Raw genomic sequence first — 16,585 nt, forward strand, 5'->3', positions numbered from 1 at the left:
CCCCAGACTGAGGAGGGCACAGCGTTCATCATCTGCGAGGGACCAACAGTCCTGTCAAAAGGTAAACCAGGGGTGTGTGCACTGCAGGGAGTAGGGACCCCAGCTCCCTACAACACACCCCCTGGTATTATCACACAACAGCCCGGTACTTTATACATCAAAGAGGGACTAAGTTCTCCATCAGCCCCACCAGAGTTATATTGAACTCCAATGCATACCTCCCCTTTTTTTTCTTATATCCCCTTTTTTGGTTTTACCTAATTTGTGAATACGTATTGTTAATACATTTCGTTAATACATTTACTGCACTTTTTCACCTCCATTGCAATATAAAAATGTATGTTTTCCCCATATACTGCTTCAAGGTGATATATCAATTCAGTGACACAGCACCAGCTAGTGGTGAGCAATACATTGACATAGATATTGGAGCACATTGCTCTATACATATAGGGGGGAGTACAGCACACATATAATTAAGATAGTGGCAGCGCCAACCTTCTAAGCGTATAGAAGTTATCCACAGAGGATTGGGGACATCCTCTTGGTTGGGCAGCACCGGCTTAGATATACATGTAAGGTGAGTGCAGTACAGTCCCTTTTCTGTTGAAAGACCTCTAATGTTTGCACAAGATGTTGACAAATTCCCCATTCTAAAGCCTTTCCCTCTAGCATACCTCCAGGCTCAACATTATTTGGCTGGTCTTTCCAGAGTGCTCTCCACGACGGATTATAATAATCCCTTAGACACTCTAAGAGAGGGCTCCTCAATCTATTTTGCTCTGGGACCCCATTAGACAATAAAAGTAATTACGGGACTCCAGCAAGTGACTGCAGAAGGTCATCACATCACATGTGTAGGCAGCAGACAGCACATACATGGCAGCATTGTGGAGGCACAGATTGATGGGAGGAGTCTAAAATAACAGACAATTCAACAGATTTTTCAGACTCCTTGAATCACTGACTGAGATTACAAAAACCATCAGCCTGATGGTCAGCACCATGGAGTCGTGACCCCCTGCAGAGAAGGTAGGAATCCACTTTTGGGTCAGGATCCCACAGTTTGAGAACAGCTGCTCTAAGACACTATTACATTGGGAGAATACTCCTTTTAAAGTAATTTCAACTACTCCTTCCTCCATACCCCCTACAACATGCAGGGCTGCCGAGAGGGGGGGTAGAGGGTACTAATTACCCGAGCCCAGGCTTGCTGGAGGGGCCCTGTGGGGGCCCTAATCCGACTCCCCTTCCCCCTCTGTCTCTCTCAGGTAGCAGCAACTCACACCTCTACAGCATGTGCAGTGCTGACAGCAGGCTCAGCATGAGCGTCTCACTGACAGCTTGAGAGCCTGCTGTCAGCACAGCTCATGCTGTAGGTGTGTGCTGCTGCTGATGAGGGGGGTACAATAACAACCCCCTCGACTTTAGAGTGTTTTTTTAACCCCCCTGTTAAACATTTTGGGGCATGGCCTAATTGTGGGAGGTGGCCCCACCTCCTATAATTAGGCCACGTCACCAAAATTTTACCAGGGCCCGGCATACCTCTCGGCTGCACTGACAACATGGCAATCTGAAGGCGGGGTTGGGTCCATGGAAAGACCATCTTCCCTCCCTGGGCACCAAATAATTGTTGAAGGCTTCTGAAATTTCCATCAAATTAGTTCCTGCAACTTTCTACTCAGAAATGTTCTTAAATATCTTACACAGGACGTACTTATCACCACATCGTCGATATTTGATGGAATTAATTGCTGATTATTTATGCCTTCGAAGTGGCTCTCAAAAGGTGGAACAATAACATCGCTTGTGGGACTGTCCCATGATAACGGTTTTTCCGACTCAAATATGGAAATATAGTACTCAACATCTGGTATCTGAGTTGTTATTAACCCCTGAATGGGCGATTTTTTGGTATTATGCCAGAAGGAACCCGTGTGACACAAGGAGTCCCTCGATCAATTTTGGCTACATCCTACAACCCTTCCATTCTCTCTTTTTTTGAACAAACTATTTCAGATTTTTTGAATGAAGTGGCTTGAGACAAACCTATGTAAATAAATATCCACTAAATGGTTCTTCAATACTTAGGAGAGCTATATAGAAACCATGTCCCATACCCTATGAGAACAGGTGTGGAAGTGCTTTAAAAATACACTATAGTCCAAAACACAAATTTGTATGCAAGACCCCCCTATCACGCTTGATACTGCCCAACCATAACGTCATACCTCCCTTCTGTGGCCCTATGTGTGTGTGTTGGAGATACTGGCTTAGTTGTGAAGTTGGACCCACCACACAACTGACGCAGTTTTCTCTTTGACATTTGTGTACCTAATTCGTCAAATGACATTGATATGTTGATATAATGCTATGGTATACTCTTTCATTTTGACACATTGGGGGAAATTTACCAATATGAAAAACCTAGTTTTTCGTATTGGTATTTTCCCTACGGTTGCATACGACTGTTTAAGTCGTATGCAAACTCGTGTTCCAGAGGGTCAGTTACAAAGCAATCAGATACGACTGCTTTGTAACCCTCCGATGGTGTAACCATCCGTATTAGCGGACGTATATACGGCTGCTAATACGAATTATTTGTAGGCAGTCTGCACGGATCAGTCAGATCCGTGCAGGCTGCAAGGTGTAAAAAAAAATAGAAAAATAAATAAATAATAAAAAAAAACCAGCGTGGGGTCCCCCCCACAGCCGTAACCAGCACCAGGCTGAAGGAGCCGGGGCCGGTAAATAAAAATCAGGGAACCCGACAAATAGGGGTTCCCCGATTTTTAACAACCAGCCCCAGGCTCCAGGTCCGGGGCTGGTTCCCAAAATACGGGGGACAAAATGACTAGGGGTCCCCCGTATTTCAAGAACCAGTCCCAGGCACAACCAGCCAGCAGGGTAATGCCACAGCCGGGGGGAGACTTTTTATGCAAGTCCCCCCGGCCAAAGCATTCATCCCTGTGACCGGTCAGCCTGGCCAGGGGCCCTGGGGGAGTGGGGACCCCCCCAATGAAGGGGTCCCCCCCCTCCAGGACTTACCTGACCAGGCTGAAGCCTGGTACTGTCCCCAATGCCCCTGGATGGTGGGCATCGGGCTGATTATCGTGTAAAAAAAAAGATGAACCTATTGTTTTTTACTGTGACACTACAAGTGCCAGCAAGCCTCCCCAGCAAGCTGGGACTTGGAGAACCACAAGTCCCAGCCTGCTGGGCATTAAAGGGCCCGCTGGCACTTGTAGTTCCACAGTTAAAAAAATAGTGCACAAAACACACTGACACACTTTTAAAATAAAACTTTATTACATACAAAGCCCACACATACTAATACTTACCTATCTTCTTTCTGTAGGTATCCCTGGTCCTGTGTCGTCGTCTTCTGGTCCTGTGTCGTCTTCTTCCTCCATGTCGACCGTCGCTGTCGCCGTCCGGATCCGACGAAATCCATTTGGGAAGCTGTGGAAGGAAACCATACTCACCTGTCCCAGCGCGACGTAGTCCAGGTAAGTGTCTTGGCAAAAAAACAAACCGACAGCCCGAAACCAAGCGGACACGGAGACGCACGGTGTTTGTTTACATCATGCGGCTCCACCTCCCGAATGCCGCTATTGGCCGCCTTGCGGCCTAGCGGCTCCTGATTGGCCGCTAGGCCGTAAGGCGGCCAATAGCTGCATTCGGGAGGCGGAGCCGCACGATGTAAACAAACACCGTGTCCGCTTGGTTTCGGGCTGTCGGTTTGTTTTTTTGCCAAGACACTTACCTGGACTACGTCGCGCTGGGACAGGTGAGTATGGTTTCCTTCCACAGCTTCCCAAATGGATTTCGTCGGATCCGGACGGCGACAGCGACGGTCGACATGGAGGAAGAAGACGACACAGGACCAGAAGATGACGACACAGGACCAGGGATACCTACGGAAAGAAGATAGTTAAGTATTAGTATGTGTGGGCTTTGTATGTAATAAAGTTTTATTTTAAAAGTGTGTCAGTGTGTTTTGTGCACTATTTTTTTAACTGTGGAACTACAAGTACAACCGGGCCCTTTAATGCCCAGCAGGCTGGGACTTGTGGTTCTCCAAGTCCCAGCTTGCTGGGGAGGCTTGCTGGCACTTGTAGTGCCACAGTAAAAAACAATAGGTTCATCTTTTTTTTTACACGATAATCAGCCCGATGCCCACCGTCCAGGGGCATCGGGGACAGTACCAGGCTTCAGCCTGGTCAGGTAAGTCCTGGAGGGGGGGGACCCCTTCATTGGGGGGGTCCCCACTCCCCCAGGGCCCCTGGCCAGGCTGACCGGTCACAGGGATGAATGCTTTGGCCGGGGGGACTTGCATAAAAAGTCTCCCCCCGGCTGTGGCATTACCCTGCTGGCTGGTTGTGCCTGGGACTGGTTCTTGAAATACGGGGGACCCCTAGTCATTTTGTCCCCCGTATTTTGGGAACCAGCCCCGGACCTGGAGCCTGGGGCTGGTTGTTAAAAATCGGGGAACCCCTATTTGTCGGGTTCTCTGATTTTTAATTACCGGCCCCGGCTCCTCCAGCCTGGTGCTGGTTACAGCTGTGGGGGGGACCCCACGCCGTTTTTTATTTATTTATTTTTCGATTTTTTTTCACTGAAGCCTGCACGGATCTGACTGATCCGTGCAGGCTAAAACGCAAATAGAACAGGAAAATGGTGTTCTATTTTCCTGTCGTATTTGCGTGGGTGTTTCACACCACTTAGCAGCCGTATTGTCAGTACGGCTGCTTAGTAAATCAGGAATCACCATTCTTTTGAATGGTGATTTCTGTCGTATCCTATCGATGGTGTAGGACATTCGTATTTGTAAATACAAATACGAATGTTCCATCATTAGGACTACGAATTGTTGTATTTTTGGGATTGTAAATCCCGAAAATACAAATTCGTAAAAAAAAGGTGTATTTCTGCCTACGAATACACCTTTTTTCTACGAATCCATTTTGGTAAATTTCCCCCATTATTGTGTAATCTGTTCACTTGACTATGTACATGATTTATTTGTATTAATCTGTTCTTTTACACTTCAATAAAAGAAAATGTAATATAAACAAAAAATGAAGGAAGTGATTATGTGGCGAAATAGAGAAAATACTCTGTTTTGTGTTTTTAAAAGCCAAACTATGTTTATTTTATTTATTATATAATAAACCCTATATGACTACAATATACTCTCGAAGACTACAACAAGTAATCAAAGCAAGGAAAAAATAGAATGGTATTTAAAAAAATAGTTTTTACTAAAATAACAAGAATGCAGAATTTATAAAAAAAAAAAATTCTTGAAATCCAGTTCAGTCAACCTTACAAAAGTAAAGAGTCTTTAAAAGCACTCAAAAATAATGAAAATCATAATGTTGGACACTAATGCGGCTCCCCGGGTAGCCTATATGTTTGCTAAGATAGTTCTCCTCTGAATACACAATTATAGAAGGGTAAGGAAAAAACATTTTATACTTATCAAGATATTAGTATGAGTACAAGTCTTGTTGAACAAGCCAATCCAAGGTGAATTGCGCAACCAGGTTAGAATTTGGATTTTAGTCCAGGTCCGTGCACTGGACCAGGCCTTAAGGCACATAATCTCCTGATCACTGGTGACTACAATGGAAGAGGGATCATCTGGATAATAGAATTGCAGGTGTGAATATAATCTCTGCACATTGAAGGAGGTGTATTTTTCTGCAATAAACCCTATCTGGTTGGATGTCTGATATCTCAAATGACAGCACCAAGGGCCTAATTCAGGGTGGCTTGCTAGGCAGCGTATACATTCTTTGCCTATATAGCCCTTAAACGCCACCCTTTGCCCAGCCCAACACCCACCAGAGTTTTGAGTATGTGTTAATGGTGTTTCCCGATCCTGCTCTGTACTAGATTCAGGGCTGAGATGGGGAATTTGCTGGCTTTTAGACTTCCAATTTTCCAGGTCCATGTGTGAAAGGCAGAGGCGCATTAAGAGAGGAGTGGATCCGTGTGCAGGCTCAGATTGCCCCCTTCTCTCCGGCAGTGCAGCAGACTCTGGGGACATGGCAATCACACCCAGAGGAGTAGCTAGATGACATGGTGCCCAGAGCAAGGGTATGTTTTGGCAGCCCCCCCAGTCATGTTTTCCTTCTTATAGTAACACTAACACATTATGCCTCACACCATAATGCAAAATACACATTACTGTATGTCATGAGCCAGCAGTGGCTCATTCCTGTTACATAATTCTGTTTGCATACCATGTTTTCTGGTGTATGGTTACAAACTCCCTCACATGCGGGGCCCGAATCCCAAAGTGGGTGCAGTCTATGGCTCCCAGCACATTGGAAAATGCTGAGAGCCAATAGAATGCCACCTTCAGGTCCTGCCACTCGGACTCACAACGTGGAAATGTGATATATGTGCGCCACAGCTTCTTTAAAGCATTTAACACCTGAGAAATATGTTTAGAGAAAGTGGCTTGTGACACCCCCAAGGCCCATGAGCTCACAGACTGGGATGAGCCTGTGGCAAAAAAGTAGAGGGCACACATTAATTTCTGCAGCCCAGACACTGCATAGTTTCCACCCCCAAAAGGATCCAAATTATCTCTCACCTGCTCATATAAATTCAACAGGTTATTGCGGTTCAGCCTAAACATCTCCACCACCTGTTGATCAGAGAGGGAGTCCAACTACACCCTAGCATGGTACCTACGAGAAGCACAAAATGGTTGGGTACCTGGATCTGGTGGGCAGCATAGTCCCTCCTCCTGCGTAGCTCCTCAAAATGTCCCAGCTCACACACTAGCAGCTCCCACTCCACTCTGCAAAAACTCCATAAACACCCTCACAGGTGTCCATAATCTGGTTGGGGTATATCTAGGGGAGTTCATGATTGCAATGGGGGTCATCTGTGAGGAATTTAACCATTTATGAGTAATTCACATTTTTTTAACACTGAAATCGCCAGCCTCAACCTTGTCTATTTTTTTTCACGATATCAAATCGCATTTGGATGGCGATTTCTGAAATCGCCACCCATTAAATCGGCGAATTATATACTTTACAATGGGAAAACATCTGGATGCGATAAAAAATGTGATATAAATTCGCATTACAAACATGTGCGAATTCAACACAAAATATTGCGAAAAACTAAACAAATCGCACCACATTCAATTGGCGATTTGCAAAAAACATGCAAACTCGACATTTTCAGACCACAAAATACGGAAATGTCACCCACTGTGTTTACATCCTGCTGTGTTTCTGTAGTTACAAGTGTGGAAACAAACAAATGGGAAACAAACAAAATGTGACATGGCTGTCCTCCACGGGAAGGGATCCTCCAGCAGACAAACCACAATTTTATAATAAGTAACCTCTACTTAGGTCAGAAACACCAGGGAGTTGAGTGGAAGAATATGGGAGCAATCCTCCACTGCACTCCCAGGAATGCAACAATGCAAGAAAATGTTATGCAAATAAGTAATTCATCACGAATTACTTATTTGCATAACATTTTCTTGCATTGTTGCATTCCTGGGAGTGCAGTGGAGGATTGCTCCCATATTCTTCCACTCAACTCCCTGGTGTTTCTGACCTAAGTAGAGGTTACTTATTATAAAATTGTGGTTTGTCTGCTGGAGGATCCCTTCCCGTGGAGGACAGCCATGTCACATTTTGTTTGTTTCCCATTTGTATGGGTTTTAGTAAGTTTCCCTCTTGTCCACTCTGGAGGTGTTGGGCATCTTGTTTCCTTGCAAAGTCTCGGTCACCAGGGTTGGGGTGACCCTAATTTGCCCCTTCGAACGTGGCTATTATAGGTGAAGTCTTACCTCTGCAGGTGCTTATAACCTCTGGAGGGATTAAGAGAGTTAGGGTTGGGATCGTGGCCTGTCCTTCCCATTAACCTCTTGTCTGGAATCCCCTCAGAGTCCTAACACAATATGCCTCACAATCCGTAATGCCCATTACACATTATGTCGCACAATCCATAATACCCATTACACATTATGCCACTTACCGTAATAATCGTTAGACATAATGCCACACCCTGTAATATCGGTTTCACATTATGTCTGTCACAAACTTGGGGTGCACTACCACTCGGGGATTGGCTAGACCTGACACAGGGGCGCGGAGTCTAACCGTGCCGGGGGTTTTCTGCCAGTGACCCCTCCAAGCGGGATATGGGCTTTTGCGGCACCCGACACGTCGGTCGCGGCCCCCTGGTCAGGTTCCCCGTATGAGTGGCGGTAGCTTGTGAAATATGGAAGCGTGGTTGTCTAGCCGAGTTGGTATCAGTGCGGGCAAGTAGGAACACAAGGGAAAGGCAAAGGAGTATCCAAGGACAGGCCGGGTCATACACTGGAAGGCACAGGATGCGGTACACAGGGAGCAGGCAGGAGGATGGTCACAGAACAAGCCAAGGTCATACACAGGAATCACTGGACACGGTACCAAGGGATCAGGCAGGAGAATAGTCAGGAAACAAGCCGGGGTCGAATACAATAATCAGAAGTCTGGAATAGTACAAGGCACTGGAACGCTGGAGCTGGTGTGAGCCTATACTCTGGCAGCTTCTGTCTCCCAGAGGCTGCCCTTTATAGGAAGCACAGGGAACCCACAGGTGGACTAATCAATGGGCTGAGCATGCTCAGTTTACACTGAACTCTCCTGCAGGAGAGTTACCCAGGTGTAACTAATTAGCTGAGCTCAGATCTCACAGCACAGTTCAACTATACAGAGCTGTCAGCAGCAAGGACTCCTCCAGGTGCTGCAATTAGCAAAGCTCAGGCCACACAGACTTTCCTTGCAGCATGGAGCAGGCTGAACAGACAGGAGAAGCCACAAACCAGGTAGGAAACAAACAATAACTGAATGTTGTGACATTACCCTCCCCTCTAGGGGTGGGCTCCGAACACCCTACATGGATACTTTCAAGGTCGCCTGTGGTGCTTCTTCTTTTTCTTAGAACACTTAGATCCCTTCAAGGCTGGTGACGCCTCTGGCTCTTCAAAGTGGGCTCTGGCCAACACTAGACCACCCAAAAAAGGAGCAGCATCGTGTTCAGAATCATAATCTGAGTTGGAGTCTAGTTCTGGGGTGCAAATCAAAGATTTTTTAGCGGATGATTCTTTGAGACCATGAAGTGCTAAAGAGCCGACACGGATGCCCCTAACTATTGAGTTCTTCGATTCAGATCTTGGCAAAAAATTTTTTTCAGAAGCTCTAGTACTCTCGGTATGCCGTCTAGATGACCCATGGTTTTGAAGAGGCATAGGCAGACTTTTAGCCAAGGAGGATGAAGGAGTCTTTGATCCAAATTTGTCAATCACGGCCCTGGAGAATAATATCAGATCTCGCAGTCGAGGATCATTGGCTTTCACAAGTGGATTGACCCATTCTAGTGCTTCTCCTCGGAAGGATAAGATCATATATTTTACAATATTTGCCAGATTAACCCCGGAGGATGGATCAAAGTTCATGGCATCTAAGTAGTAATCAGCTAAAGCCTGGTAATGGGCAATGTTCCCATCAAAGCAAATGACTTCAGAAGATTCTTCAGCTGGCTTTTGTGTACTAGCCAACCCTGGTGGGACCTTAGACACAATGGATGTCTCTTGAACTTGAGGCACTGCTGACGCCTTATGGATGTCCAGTACAGTAGACATAGGTACTCTAGAAATTTTTTCTTGGCTGACATGTTTAGGCCCAGGGGTCATGGAAGCAGACCTGGAGACCGCAGAGGTAATGGAGACAGGCCCGGAGGCAACGGATGCACACCTGGAGACCATGGAGGTAGGCCCGGAGGCCGCGGAGACTGGCCCGGAGGACAAGGAAGCGGACCCGGAGACCACGGAGGTAGGCCTGGAGGCCGCGGAGACTGGCCCGGAGGCCGCGGAGACTGGCCCGGAGGCCGCGGAGACTGGCCCGGAGGCCGCGGAGACTGGCCCGGAGGCCGCGGAGACAGGCCCGGAGGCCATGGAAGTGGACCTGGAGACCACAGAGGCAGGCCCGGAGGCTGTAGAGACTGGCACGGAGGCAGTGGAGACTGGCCCGGAGGCCACGAAGACAGGCCCGGAGGCCATGGAAGTGGACCTGGAGACCACAGAGGCAGGCCCGGAGGCCACGGGGACTGGCCCGGAGGCCACAGAGACTGGCCCGGAGGCCACGACACACAAGTCCACATGCCCGGTGGCAAGGGCAGATGGGTCCTCATGCCCGGAGGCAAGGGCAGATGGGTCCTCATGCCCGGAGGCAAGGGCAGATGGATCTCCACCAGGAGTGACAGACCTGGAACCCCCACCTGGGGTGACGGACTCGGAACCCCCACTTGGGGTGACGGACTCGGAACCCCCACTTGGGGTGACGGACTCGGAACCCCCACTTGGGGTGACGGACTCAGAGCCCCCTTCTGGGGCGATTGACTCGGAACCCCCTTCTGGGACGATTGACTCGGAACCCCCTTCTGGGGCGATTGACTCGGAACCCCCTTCTGGGGCGATTGACTCGGAACCCCCTTCTGGGGCGATTGACTCGGAACCCCCTTCTGGGGCGATTGACTCGGAACCCCCTTCTGGGGCGATTGACTCGGAACCCCCACCTGGGGTGACGGAAGCCCCTTCTTGAGGCAAAGTGCTCAGTGGCCCAACCTGGGAAGCCACACTCAGAGACCCTTCCTGGGGTGTGGCTACCAGAGGATCCTTTTGGGGTGCAACTCTCGGAGATTCCTCTTGGGGTAGTGTACTCAGAGGCCCTTTTTGGGGTACCACTTTCAGAGACCCCTCTTGGGGTGCAGTGCTCGGGAAACCCTCCTGGGGCGCAATGCTCAGAGACCCTGTTTGGGGTGTGGTACTCTGAGACCCTGCTTGGAGTCTGACAGTCTGAGACCCCTCCTGGTGCACGACACTCTGAACCCCGTTCTGCGGCTTGAGAATTTGAGAACCCTCTTGGGAAATTACCCTCCGAGACCCCTTCTGAGGAAAAAGACTCTGTACCCCTTCTTGGGGCTCGCCATTCTGAGACCCCTCTCGGAACTCGACACTGTGAGAGTCCACTTGGGGTGAAACACTTTGATGCCCCTCTTCGGGCAAGACACTAGGAAGCCCTTCCTTGGGCAAGACACTAGGAAGCTCCTCCTGGAGCACAATAATCGGAAGCCCCTCCTTGGGCAGGACACTAGGAAGCTCCTCCTGGAGCACAATACTCGGAAGCTCCTCCTTGGGCTGGACTAACAGAACCCCCTTCTGGGGTTGGACTGATGGGACCCCCTCTTGGGGTTGGACACCCGGACTCCCCTCTCGGAACTTGACACTCGGGTTCGCTTCTTGCGGCTTGACCGAAAATGTACTGCTTTTAGGTAAAAAGATTTTAGTTCTTGGACCCCAGTGATAGCCTTGAAACTCTTCCTGAGCGGGCACAGAAGCAACAACCTTATTCCTGGCCTCTCGGAGGGAGCAATCCCCAATCAAATGGTCCTGGTCTCCACAATAAAAACATAAATTTAAGGACCTGCGTCGCTGGCGTTCCTCATCTGACAACTGGGGACGAGGCCGACTCACGTACTTGTCCTTAAAGGGCACAGATGTATTTGCCAATGGGGTACCCGGAGTTGAATCTGAGGGTCTTGCAGGCACCAAGCCCACAGTAGACTCGCCGAGCAGTTTGGTGACAAGGGTGAGGACGTTAGACAGCAGCTCCTGTAACTGCTGTATTAGCAGGCGAGGCACCCTAATGGACTCCGGATCAGAAATCACTGGTGTTGGAGAGGGTGGAGCGAGATCCAATTGCTGCTGCAGAGTTTGCAAGCTTTGCATAATCAGAGCTTGGTACTGTCCTTGCTTGTCAACCCGGACCAGCAGGTGTTCCAGGAGTTCTTTATGAGACATGCCACTAACAGCATCCATATTCCAGTTGGGCCAGAGTATTCTGTCACAAACTTGGGGTGCACTACCACTCGGGGATTGGCTAGACCTGACACAGGGGCGCGGAGTCTAACCGTGCCGGGGGTTTTCTGCCAGTGACCCCTCCAAGCGGGATATGGGCTTTTGCGGCACCCGACACGTCGGTCGCGGCCCCCTGGTCAGGTTCCCCGTATGAGTGGCGGTAGCTTGTGAAATATGGAAGCGTGGTTGTCTAGCCGAGTTGGTATCAGTGCGGGCAAGTAGGAACACAAGGGAAAGGCAAAGGAGTATCCAAGGACAGGCCGGGTCATACACTGGAAGGCACAGGATGCGGTACACAGGGAGCAGGCAGGAGGATGGTCACAGAACAAGCCAAGGTCATACACAGGAATCACTGGACACGGTACCAAGGGATCAGGCAGGAGAATAGTCAGGAAACAAGCCGGGGTCGAATACAATAATCAGAAGTCTGGAATAGTACAAGGCACTGGAACGCTGGAGCTGGTGTGAGCCTATACTCTGGCAGCTTCTGTCTCCCAGAGGCTGCCCTTTATAGGAAGCACCGGGAACCCACAGGTGGACTAATCAATGGGCTGAGCATGCTCAGTTTACACTGAACTCTCCTGCAGGAGAGTTACCCAGGTGTAACTAATTAGCTGAGCTCAGATCTCACAGCACAGTTCAACTATACAGAGCTGTCAGCAGCAAGGACTCCTCCAGGTGCTGCAATTAGCAAAGCTCAGGCCACACAGACTTTCCTTGCAGCATGGAGCAGGCTGAACAGACAGGAGAAGCCACAAACCAGGTAGGAAACAAACAATAACTGAATGTTGTGACAATGTCACACATCGTAATGCCCATTACATATTATGCCACACATATTTCACTTTATGCCACATAGCATAATGGCCGTTACAAATTATGCCACATAGTGTGATGCCCCCTGTAGTGCAGCTTCCACACATAATACTCCCTGTAGTGCAGCTTACACACATTATGCCCCCTGTCGTGCCATTTACACACATAATGCCCCCTGTAGTGCCGCTTACACATATAATGCCCTCTTTAGTGCTGCGTACACACATAATGCCCCCTGAAGTGCCGGTTACAAATATAATTCCCCATCTGTAGTGCCACTTACACATATAATGCCCTGCTGTAGTGCCACTTACACATATAATGCCCCCCCCTGTAATGTCTCTCACACACAAAATTCAGGGGGAAGTGCTGCATAATTGCATGTTCGTTGCCAGGTGTTTCTTGCTTTTTGTGAGGAGTTTCATGCTCACTGCCAGTGTTATGTACTCATGGCCAGGGGGGTTATGAACTCGTTGCCAGGGGGGTTACATGCTCATCGCCAAGGGGGTTTATGTGCATGTTGCCAATGGGGTTGCATGCTCATTGCTAGGGGGCTGCATGCTCGTTGCCAGTGGGGTTACATGCCTATAGCTAGAGGAGTTACATGCTCGTGGCCAGGGGGTTATATGCTCATTGCTAGGGGTTAGAGGGGCACAGTGCTCATGACCGGGGGGGCTAATGATCATTGCTGGGGATTACATGCTTGTTGCTAGTGGGATTACATGCTCATTGCTAGATGCATTATATGCCCGTGGCCAGGGGGAATTACATGCTTATTGCTACGGGGGTTACATGCTCATTGCTAGGGGTTAGAGGGGCACAGTGCGCTAGTGCTCCCGGAATCGCAATTCTGGGTAGTGCTGGGCATTCTGTGCTCTCCTGGCAGATGCTAGAGGTGTAGATGCTTGGAGGGGTGAGGTTCTCTGTCTGCGGTGCGGGTTCCCCCACCAATATCTACTGTCTCCAGTGGAGGAGGGAGGATACATGGTGGGTGACACACCCTCTCTCCTCCTCTGAGATCTTTACCAGAGCCACCCTCCTTATTCCTCTGCCCACACTGCATTCCCAGGGACACCCGCATTGCACATGTGAACCGAGAGGTGAGTATAATTACATGGTGTAGTGGGGTCCGGTGATTTGGTCCCCTCTCCTGCACACCTTGCACCAAATATAACTACACGAGCGGTAAAAGGGGTATTACTGACTCTACAGACACTGTGCTCGCTTTTCATACCATGCAGCCATAGGCGAATCTAGAATTATGGTAATGGGTGGTCCCAGATCTAGACATAATAGTAGGGGGACCTTTGCGCGGCGTAGCCGCGCGTCAAAAAGGGGGCTTGGCCTCATGGGAAGGAGGCGTGGCATCACAAAAAGGGGTGTGGTATTACACTTTAGACCATACACAGTAATGCCCATTACACATTTTAGCAAACTCCGTAATACCCATTACACATAAAGCCAGAAGCCGTAATGCCAATTACACATAAGGCCACACTCCATAATGCCCATTAAACATTGTGCCACACATCATGATGCCCATTACATACTGGGGGAAATTTACCAATATGAAAAACCTAGTTTTTCGTATTGGTATTTTCCCTACGACTGCATACGACTGTTTAAGTCGTATGCAAAGTCGTGTTCCGGAGGATCAGTTACAAAGCAGTCATATACGACTGCTTTGTAACCCTCCGATGGTGTAATGATTCGTATTAGCGGCCGTATATACGGCTGCTAATACGAATTATTTCTAGCAGTCTGCACGGATCAGTCAGATCCGTGCAGGCTGCATGGTGTAAAAAAAATAGAAAAAAAAATAAATTAAAAAAAAAAACGGCGTGGGGTCCCCCCCACAGCCGAAACCAGCACCAGGCTGACAGAGCCTGGAGCCGGTAATTAAAAATCAGGGAACCCGACAAATAGGGGTTCCCCGATTTTTAACAACCAGCCCCAGGCTCCTGCTCTGGGGCTGGTTCCCAAAATACGGGGGACAAAATGACTAGGGGTCCCCCGTATTTCAAGAACCAGCCCCAGGCAAAACCAGCCAGCGGGTAATGCCACAGCCGGGGGGAGACTTTTTATGCAAGTCCCCCCGGCCAAAGCATTAACCCTACCGACCAGTCAGCCTGGCCAGGGGCCCTGGGGGAGTGGGGACCCCCCCAATAAAGGGGTCCCCCCCCTCCAGGACTTACCTGACCAGGCTGAAGCCTGGTGCTGTCCTCGATGCCCCTGGGCGGTGGGCATCGAGCTGATGGTTTTGTGTAAAAAATAGAATAAAAACCATTGTTTTTTACTGTGGCACTACAAGTGCCAGCAAGCCTCCCCAGCAAGCTGGGACTTGGATAACCACAAGTCCCAGCCTGCTGGGCATTAAAGGGCCCGCTGGGTCTTGTAGTGCCACCGTAAAAAAAATAGTTAAATAAAACACACTGACACCCGTTTTAAATAAAAGTTTAATACACACATTACATACATACTGATACTTACCTTTCTTGATCCCGTAGGTAGCCCTGGTCCTGATGTCCTGTGTCGTCCTCCAGGTCCATGTCGGCTGTCTGCGTCGTCCTCCAGGTCCATGTCGACGGTCCCTGTCGTCCTCCAGGTCCATGGCGGTGTCCGGGTCCGAAGAAATCCATGTTGGAGCTGTGGAAGGAAATCCTACTCACCTGTTCCTGCGCTGAAGAAGTCTTCTCTTGATCCGACGTAGTCCAGGTAATCTTCCTGCTGTCGCCGGTCCCCGCTGTCTCCGCTGTCCGTGCATCGCGCTGAGGAGAGATGCTGAAGTTTCATATTCGGCGCCTCTCCTCAGACTGAATTCTATTGGCCGCCTAGCGGGCCAATCAGGAGCCGAGAAAGTCGGCTCCTGATTGGCCCGCTAGGCGGCCAATAGAATTCAGTCTGAGGAGAGGCGCCGAATATGAAACTTCAGCATCTCTCCTCAGCGCGATGCACGGACAGCGGAGACAGCGGGGACCGGCGACAGCAGGAAGATTACCTGGACTACGTCGGATCAAGACAAGACTTCTTCAGCGCAGGAACAGGTGAGTAGGATTTCCTTCCACAGCTCCAACATGGATTTCTTCGGACCCGGACACCGCCATGGACCTGGAGGACGACAGGGACCGTCGACATGGACCTGGAGGACGACGCAGACAGCCGACATGGACCTGGAGGACGACACAGGACATCAGGACCAGGGCTACCTACGGGATCAAGAAAGGTAAGTATCAGTATGTATGTAATGTGTGTATTAAACTTTTATTTAAAACGGGTGTCAGTGTGTTTTATTTAACTATTTTTTTTACGGTGGCACTACAAGACCCAGCGGGCCCTTTAATGCCCAGCAGGCTGGGACTTGTGGTTATCCAAGTCCCAGCTTGCTGGGGAGGCTTGCTGGCACTTGTAGTGCCACAGTAAAAAACAATGGTTTTTATTCTATTTTTTACACAAAACCATCAGCTCGATGCCCACCGCCCAGGGGCATCGAGGACAGCACCAGGCTTCAGCCTGGTCAGGTAAGTCCTGGAGGGGGGGGGACCCCTTTATTGGGGGGGTCCCCACTCCCCCAGGGCCCCTGGCCAGGCTGACTGGTCGGTAGGGTTAATGCTTTGGCCGGGGGGACTTGCATAAAAAGTCTCCCCCCGGCTGTGGCATTACCCGCTGGCTGGTTTTGCCTGGGGCTGGTTCTTGAAATACGGGGGACCCCTAGTCATTTTGTCCCCCGTATTTTGGGAACCAGCCCCAGAGCAGGAGCCTGGGGCTGGTTGTTAAAAATCGGGGAACCCCTATTTGTCGGGTTCCCTGATTTTTAATTACCGGCTC

This window comes from Crinia signifera, chromosome 3, assembly GCF_055691185.1.
Source record: "Crinia signifera chromosome 3, ASM5569118v1, whole genome shotgun sequence".
Classification (NCBI taxonomy): domain Eukaryota; kingdom Metazoa; phylum Chordata; class Amphibia; order Anura; family Myobatrachidae; genus Crinia; species Crinia signifera.